Source organism: Hippoglossus stenolepis, chromosome 10 (assembly GCF_022539355.2).
Source record: "Hippoglossus stenolepis isolate QCI-W04-F060 chromosome 10, HSTE1.2, whole genome shotgun sequence".
In the NCBI taxonomy this organism is placed as follows: domain Eukaryota; kingdom Metazoa; phylum Chordata; class Actinopteri; order Pleuronectiformes; family Pleuronectidae; genus Hippoglossus; species Hippoglossus stenolepis.
Window position 1 is genome coordinate 27115236 of NC_061492.1, and position 13296 is coordinate 27128531.

The 13296-nt window shown below is 47.9% G+C and overlaps 15 non-coding genes and 3 pseudogenes across 15 annotated transcripts; all 18 read right to left on the bottom strand.

Moving 5' to 3' along the window:
- Positions 1 to 95: 95 nt before the first annotated feature.
- Positions 96 to 273, bottom strand: LOC124853071 (annotated as a pseudogene).
- Positions 274 to 5334: 5061 nt separating this feature from the next.
- LOC124853979 lies at positions 5335 to 5446 on the bottom strand. The gene has a single exon (XR_007034281.1). It is a non-coding gene; the product is annotated as a U5 spliceosomal RNA (small nuclear RNA).
- Positions 5447 to 5936: 490 nt separating this feature from the next.
- On the bottom strand, positions 5937 to 6122 carry LOC124852658. Its single transcript, XR_007033081.1, has one exon. It is a non-coding gene; the product is annotated as a U2 spliceosomal RNA (small nuclear RNA).
- A 159-nt stretch (positions 6123 to 6281) lies between these two features.
- LOC124854045 lies at positions 6282 to 6388 on the bottom strand (annotated as a pseudogene).
- A 491-nt stretch (positions 6389 to 6879) lies between these two features.
- LOC124852668 lies at positions 6880 to 7066 on the bottom strand. Its single transcript, XR_007033091.1, has one exon. It is a non-coding gene; the product is annotated as a U2 spliceosomal RNA (small nuclear RNA).
- Positions 7067 to 7233: 167 nt separating this feature from the next.
- Positions 7234 to 7343, bottom strand: LOC124853579. Its single transcript, XR_007033920.1, has one exon. It is a non-coding gene; the product is annotated as a U5 spliceosomal RNA (small nuclear RNA).
- Positions 7344 to 7831: 488 nt separating this feature from the next.
- LOC124854317 lies at positions 7832 to 8024 on the bottom strand. The gene has a single exon (XR_007034561.1). It is a non-coding gene; the product is annotated as a U2 spliceosomal RNA (small nuclear RNA).
- A 172-nt stretch (positions 8025 to 8196) lies between these two features.
- LOC124853785 lies at positions 8197 to 8305 on the bottom strand. Its single transcript, XR_007034124.1, has one exon. It is a non-coding gene; the product is annotated as a U5 spliceosomal RNA (small nuclear RNA).
- A 477-nt stretch (positions 8306 to 8782) lies between these two features.
- Positions 8783 to 8970, bottom strand: LOC124854326. Its single transcript, XR_007034570.1, has one exon. It is a non-coding gene; the product is annotated as a U2 spliceosomal RNA (small nuclear RNA).
- Positions 8971 to 9128: 158 nt separating this feature from the next.
- LOC124853967 lies at positions 9129 to 9239 on the bottom strand. The gene has a single exon (XR_007034273.1). It is a non-coding gene; the product is annotated as a U5 spliceosomal RNA (small nuclear RNA).
- Positions 9240 to 9727: 488 nt separating this feature from the next.
- Positions 9728 to 9912, bottom strand: LOC124852938. Its single transcript, XR_007033354.1, has one exon. It is a non-coding gene; the product is annotated as a U2 spliceosomal RNA (small nuclear RNA).
- Positions 9913 to 10089: 177 nt separating this feature from the next.
- Positions 10090 to 10201, bottom strand: LOC124853454. Its single transcript, XR_007033797.1, has one exon. It is a non-coding gene; the product is annotated as a U5 spliceosomal RNA (small nuclear RNA).
- Positions 10202 to 10691: 490 nt separating this feature from the next.
- LOC124854336 lies at positions 10692 to 10880 on the bottom strand. Its single transcript, XR_007034580.1, has one exon. It is a non-coding gene; the product is annotated as a U2 spliceosomal RNA (small nuclear RNA).
- Positions 10881 to 11056: 176 nt separating this feature from the next.
- Positions 11057 to 11168, bottom strand: LOC124853611. Its single transcript, XR_007033951.1, has one exon. It is a non-coding gene; the product is annotated as a U5 spliceosomal RNA (small nuclear RNA).
- Positions 11169 to 11656: 488 nt separating this feature from the next.
- On the bottom strand, positions 11657 to 11845 carry LOC124854238. The gene has a single exon (XR_007034483.1). It is a non-coding gene; the product is annotated as a U2 spliceosomal RNA (small nuclear RNA).
- A 172-nt stretch (positions 11846 to 12017) lies between these two features.
- Positions 12018 to 12134, bottom strand: LOC124853437. Its single transcript, XR_007033779.1, has one exon. It is a non-coding gene; the product is annotated as a U5 spliceosomal RNA (small nuclear RNA).
- Positions 12135 to 12619: 485 nt separating this feature from the next.
- On the bottom strand, positions 12620 to 12809 carry LOC124852685. Its single transcript, XR_007033107.1, has one exon. It is a non-coding gene; the product is annotated as a U2 spliceosomal RNA (small nuclear RNA).
- A 176-nt stretch (positions 12810 to 12985) lies between these two features.
- Positions 12986 to 13092, bottom strand: LOC124854071 (annotated as a pseudogene).
- Positions 13093 to 13296: the final 204 nt, after the last annotated feature.

The window sequence follows — 13296 nt, forward strand, 5'->3', positions numbered from 1 at the left end:
GTGTGTGCCAGGCCTGATTCCCAGTTTCATTGAGCCAGTGTAGAATTCACTTTTGATACGACAATTGTTTGAGTGTTTGGTTTTCCAAGGTGGGAACAGAGTGCACTGCTCCCAGCGGCACTGCAATGCTAGGTCGAGTGCGTGAGAGAAAGGAGCAAGCTCCAAATTTCTGCCTCATGCCAAAAATCTGCTTAATATGTAGTCCTCTATAGAGGACATATCAGATATTAAACTGATAAGAACAGATTTTTTTTTTTTTATTACAAAAACTTTCATTAGTTAAATACAAATCAATAATCAAATATCACGTATGATCATCCTTAATACAACCTTCATCCTCAATGTGCCTCTTTGAGCCGTATAGAATGTTAACTTTTCCAACCCACCCATTCCATGTTGCAAACTAAAAGGTGAAAAAAAAAACAGTCCAAAGAACTCCCTTGTGCCTCCTTTTTTCACCATATCCACTCCAAACCCCTCCTTTCCACCCTCTCTAGGCTGATGTTTCCACTTCAATGTCCCTTTGATGTTCCCTTTACATCTGTTCCACTCTCCTCATTATCCTCTTCCACCTACTGTCTTTATCTGTCTTTATCAGGTCTTGTCTGGCTGACCAGATACTCTCCTTTGTTATACTTATAATCTTCCATATTGGGACATAAAAGGACCATTCCTGTGCCTAAACCCTCTTTCAACCCTGGTCCAGGCTGATAAATCCTGTGACTACCTGCCCCAGCTGCCTCTACTTTACCCCATACTACACCTTGCCACTGAGAAGTCCCACATGACATGCTCTGACTGTTCCTCCTGAACAGGTTGTCCGAGGCACGCTGGATCTGCCAACCCATGCTGGTACATGGTTTCTGCACTGCAGGCATTTGTGCAGGTATAACCAATTTAGGTCTTTGAGCCCGTTGTCAGCTCCCGTGGCTGTATCCTCTCCAAATCTTGACGGGGTCCCCACCACTGAGGTGCGACTACTCCTGCTGGCTGACCTTCCTGTAGAGGGCTCTGTGATTTATTTTTATGGCTGTGTCGGAGGCCTCAGGATGAGCCCAGCCACCTGGCTGCATGGTTGAAATGCCATGGCTGCTGCTCCACCCTGGGTGCAAGTTGCTCCACATCAACCCTAGTTTGGTATGCGAAATAGAGCGCTGGAAGTAGCCTGAGGGGTGCTCCATTGGCAAGGATAGTTCTCTGCACAAGGATGAAAAAAAATGCAGTCCAGCTTTCAGCGGAGGTGTGGCACATCCCTCCTCCTGCTTCTATACCTCAGCCAGCATGGAAACTCACACATTCATATCACACCCCATGGAACTGGGAATACAGGCGATGAGAGGTCTCCTCATGCTGACTGGCAGGGCATATGTGCCGATATAGAGGGATGGCAGAACGTCTACCTTCAGCACAAGTACCTTCCCTATTAAAGTTAGGCACCTGCTTTCCAGAGCGCAAGTTCTTCTGACCGCTGAAACGCCGGTCCAGTTGATTGTGGCACTGTGGGCTGTCTCAAAGCTGACCCCTGTAATTTAGTGGTCCTGCAGAGCGACAGCCTCCCTGCACGCCCATCCTTTCTTCCAGCGCCAAAGAACTTGACCAGGACTTGGCACATATCAAGCTGTGCCCAGACTCCCACCAAAATCCTGGAAAATCTCCAAAGATCGGATCAGGCATGCATCACTGTCCAGCAGCAGTGTGGTGTCATCCGCATACTGACAGCTTGACCTGTGAGGCCTCTGCTGCCGGGAACCAGAAACTTTCACCCCTGGGTCAGCCCAAGCTATTATTGTGGGGCTCTATATAGAGTGGATGTAGAGGCAGCGTGAGGGCACTCTGTCTTACTCTGAGTGCAAATCTCCTGAAAACTTCCCCTAAGTGACTGTTGACTGACACTGTGCTCCTACACCTGGGTGTAATGTGCAAAGTAATCCATCCGACAAACCCCTTGTTAAAGCCCAGCCTTTCCAATACCCTAAACATATAGCCCCAGAACCTGTCAAAGGCCTTGCCTGGTCAGACTAACCACCATAAGTGGCAGGTGTCTGTCTTTCGCTGCGGAGCGGCCTCGTGATGAGCTGAGATCATCTCACCGAGCGCCCGCCACCCCGAGATGTCTGGTCCACATGACGTTGTGGTGGAAGGGCTCAGCCTAGACGATCGGCTAGACCTTGCTGTAGCTTATAATCCACACACAGCATGGTCAGTGGCTGCCAGCTGGAGGTCGTGTCATCTCCTTTTAAACAAAAGGGAGATCACCTCGTAGCCATAGTCCCTCCCATTACACCCGTGAGAAGTATGATGACAACACCTCCAAACACTACCGCCCGAGAATCTCCAAGAACTTGGAGATAAACTCCACCGCAGTCCGCCGATGCCCGGCAATCTTCCGCTTGTTCATTTTACAGAGGGCACCTCGAGATTTTGAGGGTGAGCCCAACGCCTGCGCGCTTATGTCCGACGGCACCTGCTTGGTCTGCAAGTCCAGGAAAGTCCCCTCCTCATCTACCTCTTCTCTGGAAGCTGGCAGGTGGCAGCAGTGGCACCTACCATCTCACCTGCTCACACCACCTCTTCCCTGCATGTCCTGATCCTGGTCTGTACCTGTCTTTCCTGTCAGCCCGCATTGAGCCAAGAAAGCGCTGAACATGTCTCGTGCTTCTAGGAAACTCTGGCGCCTGCACAGGTAGGCCTCCGCCCTGCTCTCAAAGACCTCCTTGTTTTACTTTGAGGAAGTCAAAGCCCGTTGATTTACAGTGTTGCCAAGAGTTTTCGTTGTACTTCGAGTTTCGAGGAGGCGTTGTGCGAAACACTCCTCTGCCAACCTCACCTTCTTTTACAGTACTTATTGCAAACATTTGTATCAGTTTTGTTACTTCTCACCACTCCATCACCCCAGGACACATTGGTCTCAGTCCTAGATTGCTTTGAAAATAGCACGAAACCTTGTTTGAACTTGTCTTCTCTCTAATACACCATTGAGGCGCCAGTACCCCCGCCCAAAACAGGCAGGCACAGAAGCGACTCAAACAGCAGCCCATCATGGTCAGAGAAGAACACAGGGAGCCGACTACCTGACACCAGACTCAATGACTTTTCACAAACACGAGTCCAGACGTCTAACGTGAGTTACTCCATGTGGGACCATCTACCAGTGCCTGACCATCCTCCCCCATCCATTTCTAGCCTGTGTCTGGACATAAGTGGGAGAGATATAACTATCGCTGGTGTCCCCTTACCTAATCTGCACAGAAATCCTCAATTACTCTGTCGGCCAGGTGCCAGGTGGGCCTCTACTAACTCAAATATTCTCGCTGTTCTCTGAGTTTGTGGTCCATACACCACAAAAACCCCAGCTTGCTTGTCCTCATGTGATGTCAGCACCATTATCCTTGCCTCGAAATAATTATGAAAACATCCTCCACTCCTAATCTCTTTAACACCAAAAAAAATCCTGACACCTGTAGAGTGGACTCCTCACACTCCAGATTGAGTCCCCTTCGCTCCACTTTGAGAATTTTGCAACATCCCCTTGTCCCGTAAATGAACCTCCTAATAACAAATTTGTACATGCAGCTGGTCCACAAATTCATAAATAACCTCTTAACCGTCTCCTCATTCCTCTTTACATTTAATGAAAGAATTTTAACTGCAGTCATTATAATTTGTATTTTTAAAGTCTTTAATGTACTAAAAACACCCAAAACTCCCTCTTACAGCAAGAAGAGGTCCTCACTGTCCATCTGTCCCCTGGGAAAAGGGCACTGATTAGGCGATGTTGATGGCCTGTTGGGTCCTCATATGCATCCTCCCCAAAGGGATGGACATTGAGCAGGTCTGGAGGTAACTCACAGCCCAACCCCAAAACCCACGCGCAGCAGATCACCTGATCTCCTCCGCCTGCTCCAGCCTCTCCACCCTCCCCTAGCCCCTGTGCTGCTCCCTTCCCGCCTCCTGATGTCCTCCTCCTCTGCAGCCCTTCTTTGCTGCCCTAATTTCCCATCCATCCCACCATCAGCTCCCTCTCTGGTCCTGTCCTCTGCCCCGTTGCCTTCCCCCTTGATTTTAATATGGGTCCCTCCTTACTCTCTCCGCTCTAATTGTCTTCCCCGCCCGAAAGCCTGCGATCCTCTTCTGTGCCCCCTTCTTGACCTTGGAGTTGGTGGACTCTGCTGATGGAGGAAATCCCTGCGTTGTCACGGGCACCTGGGCTGCCATCCCATGGCCCTTCCGGTTGTTCCTTTCTCCAGGGGGCTTCTCTGTTCCCTTTAGAAAGATCTGTTGCTGTTCTCTGGGCTTGCATTGGTGTGTTGAGCCATTCTGCAGGCACGGGTCCCATTCTGATCTCTGGCTTCTCGGCTCTCCAGTGGACTTGGCTACTCACAAGGTCCTCCTTCGGCTAGGGCAGGTTATGCACAGATGGCCCAGTCCCCCACATCCATGACAGGCCTTGGGCCTGCGGCAGTCTTTGGCTCATGGCCCTTGGCCACAGGTACGGCAGCAGGCCTGAACAGCCTGTGCCTCTGCATGGCCAGACTGCCCGCAACGGCAGACAGAACGCTGGTTGCCGAGTAAAACAGGTAAATCACATCCCACCAAGGCTGAAAAGAGCGGTGGATGCTTCAGTCCTCCAGGACCTTCTGGTCAGGTCAACAGCACCTGAAACTGCCTTCCCTGTCCAGAACTCTCGGGTCTTTTTAGATACCCAGTACCAGTCACCACTTCTCCGTGCTGTCCCAAAAAGCAGCTAGTGCTCGGTCGGGTGACGAATGGTTGTAAGTGCAGCACCGTGACTGTTCTGAAATTTGGTCTGTCCAGGTTCAGGATCTTGTAACCGCCATGAATCTTTCCCAGCCTCCTTCTACAGGCTTCAGCCACTCTGAATACACATCCTCGCTACCAGTGTAACGTCAAGGCTTTTCTGGCTGGTTCCACTGGATACAGTACACATCTTCGACTCAGACTCAGTTGTTCCATGATGACTCTTGCAGAACCAGTCTCCTGACATCATAAGTTCCTCCACTGTCTCACTCTGGAAGGATCGTACCTCACCCCAACTTTGGGCTTGTCTGGTCCTTATCATCTTTGTGTCGATTGTGTTCCTTCTCTTGTTAAGCTTTGTCTCCGTTTCCTCCAATCAATCTTAGCCAAAAGGCTGGAAGGATATTCTAAGTGTTGATGTCCACGCCAAGCTCTTGGCACAAATTCACTTGTTGTGGTACCCGTCTGTAGGTGTGCATAACAATGGCTGCTGCTTTATCACCTCCGCCAAGCTCCTTTGTGGCGCTTGATTTCTGACCTAGACAGCTCTTTGACTTTTCATACCTCTATAAGGCTCAGCCATACAGCAAAGCCTGCCAAAATATATTCAACTCCATGTTTGTTCCTTTCCACTGAAGTCTTTAGTAAAAGGCTAAAGACTGTGTAAGATGAAGAGAAACCAGAGCCAGCATGGCCCTCTGTTGGCATGGCAGAGAGCCTCTCGGTCACAGTCACCACCTTCACGGTAGGCCTCTCTTTGCTTTCCAGCATGTCAGATCCCAGTATGCAATCATTCCAACCCGCCCCCATCTGCCAAACCAAAATTATACACGTCTTTATTACCTCCTGCCCTGACTACTGTGATTGGCTTTAAGCCTGCCTACAATACATCCTGAACCACTACATTCGCCTTCTCCAAATGCTGACTCTGGTTTCTCACCAAGTCTCCCAGAAGGTCTTGAGTGAAAGCAGTTTCCATTCTTGACAAACGCTCTAACTCAATTTGAATCCAGTTCAAGCTCATTGTGACCCTGCATGGTCATCAATACTAAGCAGTGAGCCATCAGAGCGTTTCACACTCTGTGTGTGCCAGGCCATTACCTCAGCTTTCATTGAGCCAGTGTAGAATTCACTTTGATACGCGACAATTGCTTGAGGTTTGTTTTCATAAGGTAAGAACAGAGTGCACTGCTCCTAGCGGCACTGTACTAGGTCGATGCGTGGAGAGAAAGGAGCAAGCTCCAAATTTCTGCCTCATGCCAAAATCTGCTTAATATGTAGTCCTCATATAGAGGACATATCAGATATTAAACTGATAAGAACAGATACTACACTTGATCTTAGCCAAAAGGCCGAGAAGCGATAAGCCCCAAGTGTTGGATGTCCACGCCATTTTGGCACAAATCTCACTTGTTGTGGTACCCCGTCGAGGTGTGCATAACAATGGCTGCTGCTTATCACCTCCGCCCAAGCTCTCAGGGCGCTTTGATTTGACCTAGACAGCTCCTTTGACTTCACATCAAGGCTCAGCACAGCAAGCTGCCAAAATATATTCAACTCATGTTTGTTCTCTCCATGGAAGTCTTTAGAAAGGCGAAAGACTGTGCGTTATGAAGAGAAACCAGAGTCAGCATGGCCCTCTGTTGAGAGCAGCAGAGGAGCCTCTCGGTCACAGTCACCACCTCACGGTAGGCCTCTCTTGCTTTCCGTATGTCAGATCCCAGTATGCAACATTCCCAACCCGCTCCCCAGCCACAACCAAAATTATACGTTCTTATTACATCCTGCCCTGACTATCTGTGATTGGCTTTTAAGCCTGCCTTAGCAATACATCCCTGAACCACTTATATCTGCTCCAAAATGCTGACTCTGGTTTCTCACCAAGTCTCCCAGAAGGTCTTGAGTGAAAGCAAGTTTCATTCTTGACAAACGCTTCTAACTCAATTTGGAATCCAGTTCAAGCTCATTGTGACCCCGTGCTTAACAGCCACTAAGCAGTGAGCCATCAGAGCTGTTTTCACACTTGTGTGTGCCAGGCTCATACCTCACTTTCATTGAGCCAGTGTAGAATTCACTTTGATACCTGATAATTGTTTGAGTGTTTGGTTTTCAAAGGTAAGAACAGAGTGCACCGTCTCAGCGGCACTGCAATGCTAGGTCGATGCTGGAGAGAAAGGAGCAAGCCCAAATTTCTGCCCTCATGCCAAAATCTGCTTAATATGTAGTCCTCATATAGAGGACATATCAGATATTAAACTGATAAGAACAGATACTACACTTGATCTTAGCCAAAAGGCCGAGAAGCGATAAGCCCAGTGTTGATGTCAACGCCAAGCTCTTGGCACAAATCTCACTTGTTGTGGTACTCCTTCGGAGGTGTGGCACAATGGCTGCTGCTATCACTCCGCCAAGCTCTCTTTGTGGCGCTGATTTCTGACCCAGACAGCTCTTGACTTTTCACAATTTCATAAGGCTCAGCCATAAGCAAAGCCTGCCAAAATATATTCAACTCATGTTTGTTCCTTCCACTGAAGTCTTTAGTAAAAGGCGAAAGACTTGTGCGTTATGAAGAGAAACCAGAGTCAGCATGGCCTCTGTTGGAGAGCAGCAGAGGAGCCTCTCGGTCACAGTCACCACCTTCACGGTAGGCCTCTTGCTTTCCGCATGTCAGATCCCAGATGCAACATTCTAACCCGCTTCCATCTGCCAACCAAAATTATACACGCCTTTATTACTCTCCTGCCCTGACTACTGTGATTGGCTTTAAGCTTAAGCAATACATCCCTGAACCACTTACATTCGGCTCCAAAATGCTGACTCTGGTTTTCACCAAGTCTCCCAGAAGGTCTTGAGGAAGCAAGTTTCCATTCTTGACAAACGCTTCTAACTCAATTTGAACCAGTTCAGCTCAATGGCAGACTCCCGCATGGTCACGCCACTAAGCAGTGAGCCATCAGAGCGGTTTCACACACTGTGTGTGCAGGCCAGTTACTTATGCTTTCATTGAGCCAGTGTAGAATCCACTTTTGATACGCGACAATTGTTTGAGTGTTTGGTTTTCTACAAGGTAAGAACAGAGTGCACTGCTCCCAGCGGCACTGCAATGCTAGGTCGACAAGCGTGGAGAGAAGGGAGCAAGCTCCAAATTTCTGCCCTTCATGCAAAAATCTGCTTAATATGTAGTCCTCATATAGAGGACATATCAGATATTAAACTGATAAGAACAGATACTACACTTGATCTTAGCCAAAAGGCTGAGAAGCGATAAGCCTCAAGTGTTGGATGTCCACGCCAAGCCTTGGCACAAATCTCACTTGTTGTGGTACCCTGGCTCAGAGTGTGCATAACAACGGCTGCTGCTTATCACCTCCGCCCAAGCTCTCCTGTGGCGCTTGATTTCTGACCCAGACAGCTCTTTGACTTTTCACACTCCATAAGGTTCAGCCATACAGCAAAGTCAAAAATATATTCAACTCATGTTTGTTCCTCTCCACGGAAGTCTTTAGTAAAAGGCAAAGACTTGTGGTATGAAGAGAAACCAGAGTCAGCATGCCCCTGTTGAGAGCAGCAGAGAGTCTCTCGGTCACAGTCACCACCTTCACGGTAGGCCTCTTTGCTTTCCGCATGTCAGATCCCAGTATGCAACATTCCCAACCCGCCCCATCTGCCAAACAAAATTATACACGTCTTTATTACCTCCTGCCCTGACTACTGTGATTGGCTTGCCTGCTAAGCAATACATCCCTGAACCACTTATATCTGCTCCAAAATGCTGACTTGGTTTCTACCAAGTCTCCTGAAGGTCTTGAGGAAAGCAGTTTCCATTCTTGACAAACGTCTAACTCAATTTGGAATCCAGTTCAAGCTCATTGTGACTCTGCATGGTCACGCCACTTACAGTGAGCCATCAGAGCTGTTTCACACACTTCAGTGTGCCATGCTCGTACTCTAGTTTCATTGAGCCAGTGTAGAATTCCTTTTGATACGCGACAATTGTTTGAGGTTTGGTTTTCACAAGGTAAGAACAGAGTGCACCGCTCCCAGCGGCACTGCAATGCTAGGTCGATATGGAGAGAAAGGAGCAAGCTCCAAATTTCTGCCCTCATGCCAAAAATCTGTTAATATGTAGTCCTCATATAGAGGACATATCAGATATTAAACTGATAAGAACAGATACTACACTTGATCTTAGCCAAAAGGCCGAGAAGCGATAAGCCCCAAGTGTTGATGTCCACGCCAAGCTCTACTGATGTGGTACCCCGCTCGTAGGTGTGCATAACAATGGCTGCTGCTTATCACCTCCGCCCAAGCTCTCCTTTGTGGCGCTTGATTTCTGACCTAGACAGCTTTTGACTTTCACACTCCCAACTCAGCCATACAGCAAAGCCTGCCAAAAATATATTCAACTCATGTTTGTTCTCTCCACGGAAGTCTTTAGGAAAAGGCGAAATTCTGTGCGTTATGAAGAGAAACCAGAGTCAGCATGGCTCCTCTGTTGAGAGCAGCAGAGGAGCCTCTCGGTCACAGTCACCACCTTCACGGTAGTAGCCTCTCTTTGCTTTCCGCATGTGATCCCAGTATGCAACATTCCTAACCCGCCCCATCTGCCAACCAAAATTATACACGTCTTTATTACCTCCTGCCCTGACTACTGTGATTGGCTTTTAAGCCTGCCTAAGCAATACATCCCTGAACCACTTACATTCGCTCCAAAATGCTGACTTGGTTTCTCACCAAGTCTCCCAGAAGGTCTTGAGTGAAAGCAAGTTTCCATTCTGACAAACGCTCTAACTCAATTTGGAATCCAGTTCAAGCTCATTGTGACCTCTGCATGGTACGCCACAAAGCAGTGAGCCATCAGAGCGTTTCACACTTGTGTGTGCCAGCCGTTACCTCAGTCTCATTGAGCCAGTGTAGAATTCACTTGATACGCGACAATTGTTTGAGTGTTTGGTTTTACAAGGTAAGAACAGAGTGCACTGCTCCCACGGCACTGCAATGCTAGGTCGTATGGAGAGAAAGGAGCAAGCCCAAATTTCTGCCCTCATGCCAAAATCTGCTTAATATGTAGTCCTCATATAGAGGACATATCAGATATTAAACTGATAAGAACAGATACTACACTTGATCTTAGCCAAAAGGCCGAGAAGCGATAAGCCCCAAGTGTTGGATGTCCACGCCAAGCCTTTGGCACAAATCTCACTTGTTGTGGTACCCTGTCGTAGGTGTGCATAACAATGGCTGCTGCTTATCACCTCCGCCCAAGCCTCCTTTGTGGCGCTTTGATTTCTGACCTAGACAGCTCTTTGACTTTTCACAATTTCATAAGGCCAGCCATACAGCAAAGCCTGCCAAAAATATATTCAACTCATGTTTGTTCCTTCCACGGAAGTCTTTAGTAAAAGGCGAAAGACTTGTGCGTTATGAAGAGAAACCAGAGTCAGCATGGCCCTCTGTTGAGAGCAGCAGAGGAGCCTCTCGGTCACAGTCACCACTTCACGGTAGGCCTCTCTTGCTTTCCGCATGTCAGATCCCAGTATGCAACATTCTCAACCCGCCCCATCTGCCAACCAAAATTATACACGCTTATTACCTCCTGCCCTGACTACTGTGATTGGCTTTTAAGCCTGTCTAAGCAATACATCCCTGAACCACTTACATTCGCTCCAAAATGCTGACTCTGGTTTCTCACCAAGTCTCCCAGAAGGTCTTGAGTGAAAGCAAAGCATTCTTGACAAACGCTTCTAACTCAATTTGAATCCAGTTCAAGCTCATTGTGACCCCGCATGGTCACGCCACTAAGCAGTGAGCCATCAGAGCGGTTTCACACACTTGTGTGTGCCAGGCCGTTACTCAGTTTCATTGAGCCAGTGTAGATTCACTTTTGATAATGCGATCAATTGTTTGAGTGTTTGGTTTTCTACAAGGTAAGAACAGAGTGCACCGTTCCTAGCGGCACTGCAATGCTAGGTCGATGCGTGGAGAGAAAGGAGCAAGCTCCAAATTACTGCCCTCATGCCAAAAATCTGTTAATATGTAGTCTCATATAGAGGACATATCAGATATTAAACTGATAAGAACAGATACTACACTTGATCTTAGCCAAAAGGCCGAGAAGCTTATAAGCCCCAAGTGTTGGATGTCCACAAGCTAAGTTTTGGCACAAATCTCACTTGTTGTGGTACCTCGTCGTAGGTGTGCATAACAATGGCTGCTGCTTATCACCTCCGCCAAGCCTCCCCTTGTGGCGCTTGATTTCTGACCCAGACAGCTCTTTGACTTTTCACTTCATAAGGCTCAGCCATACAGCAAAGCCTGCCAAAAATATATTCAACTCATGTTTGTTCCTTTCCACGGAAGTCTTTAGTAAAAGGCGAAAGACTTGCAGCTATGAAGAGAAACCAGAGTCAGCATGGCTCCTCTGTGGAGAGCAGCAGAGGAGCCTCGGTCACAGTCACCACTCGGTCAGGGCCTCCTTTGCTTTCCCGCATGTCAGATCCCAGTATGCAACATTCCTAACCCGCCCCATCTGCCAACCAAAATTATACACGTCTTTATTACCTCCTGCCCTGACTACTGTGATTGGCTTTTGCCTGCCTGCAATACATCCCTGAACCACTTACATTCGCTCCAAAATGCTGACTCTGGTTTCTCACCAAGTCTCCCAGAAGGTCTTGAGTGAAAGCAAGTTTCCATTCTGACAAACGCTTCTAACTCAATTTCGAATCCAGTTCAAGCTCACGTGACCCCTGCATGGTCACGTCACTAAGCAGTGAGCCATCAGATGGTTTCACACACTTGTGTGTGCCAGGTCATACTCCCAGTTTCATTGAGCCAGTGTAGAATTCACTTTGATACGCGACAATTGTTTGAGTGTTTGGTTTTCTACAAGGTAAGAACAGAGTGCACCGTTCCCATGCACTGCAATGCTAGGTCGATGCGTGGAGAGAAAGGAGCAAGCTCCAAATTTCTGCCCTCATGCCAAAAAATCTGTTAATATGTAGTCCTCATATAGAGGACATATCAGATATTAAACTGATAAGAACAGATACTACACTTGATCTTAGCCAAAAGGCCGAGAAGCGATAAGCCCCAAGTGTTGATGTCCACGCTAAGCTCTTGCACATATCTCACTTGTTGTGGTACCCTGGAACCTCGTAGGTGTGCATAACAATGGCTGCTTATCACCTCCGCCTAAGCTTCCTTTGTGGCGCTTGATTTCTGACCTAGACAGCCTCTGACTTTTCACAATTTCATAAGGCTCAGCCATACAGCAAAGCTGCCAAAAATATATTCAACTCATGTTTGTTCCTCTCCACGGAAGTCTTTAGTAAAAGGCGCAAAGACTTGTGCGTTATGAAGAGAAACCAGAGTCAGCATGGCCCTCTGTTGAGAGCAGCAGAGGAGCCTCTCGTCACAGTCACCACCTTCACGGTAGGCCTCTCTTTGCTTTCCGCATGTCAGATCCCCCAGTATGCAACATTCCCAACCCGCCCCATCTGCCAACCAAAATTATACACGCTTTATTACCTCCTGCCCTGACTACTGTGATTGGCTTTAAGCCTGCCTAAGCACACATCCTGAACCACTTACATTCGCTCCAAAATGCTGACTTGGTTTTCACCAAGTCTCCCAGAAGGTCTTGAGGGAAAGCAAGTTTCATTCTGACAAACGCTTCTAACTCAATTTGAATCCAGTTCAAGCTCATTGTGACCTTGCATGGTCACGCCACAAAGCAGTGAGCCATCAGAGCGGTTTCACACTTTGTGTGTGCCAGGCCGTTACTCACTTTCATTGAGCCAGTGTAGAATTCACTTTGATACGACAATGCTTTGAGTGTTTGGTTTTCTACAAGGTAAGAACAGAGTGCACTGCTCCCAGCGGCACTGCAATGCTAGGTCGATGCGTGGAGAGAAAGGAGCAAGCTCCAAATTACTGCCCTCATGCCAAAATCTGCTTAATATGTAGTCCTCATATAGAGGACATATCAGATATTAAACTGATAAGAACAGATACTACACTTGATCTTAGCCAAAAGGCCGAGTAGTTGATAAGCCCCAAGTGTTGATGTCCACGTGAAGCTTGGCACAATCTCACTTGTTGTGGTACCCGTCCGTAGGTGTGCATAACAATGGCTGCTGCTTATCACCGCCTCCCAAGCCTCCTTTTGTGGCGCTTGATTTCTGACCTAGACAGCTCTTTTGACTTTTCACAATTTCATAAGGCTCAGCCATACAGCAAAGCCTGCCAAAATATATTCAACTCATGTTTGTTCCTCCCTACGGAAGTCTTTAGGAAAGTGAAAGACTTGTGTAAGAAGAGAAACCAGAGTCAGCATGGCCCTCTGTTGAGAGCAGCAGAGGAGCCTCTCGTCACAGTCACCACCTTCACGGTAGGCCTCTCTTTGCTTTCCGCATGTCAGATCCCAGTATGCAACATTCCAACCCGCTCCCATCTGCCAACCAAAATTATACACGCCTTTATTACCTCCTGCCCTGACTACTCGGATTACAGGCAATACGGCCCTCGAACGAAGAT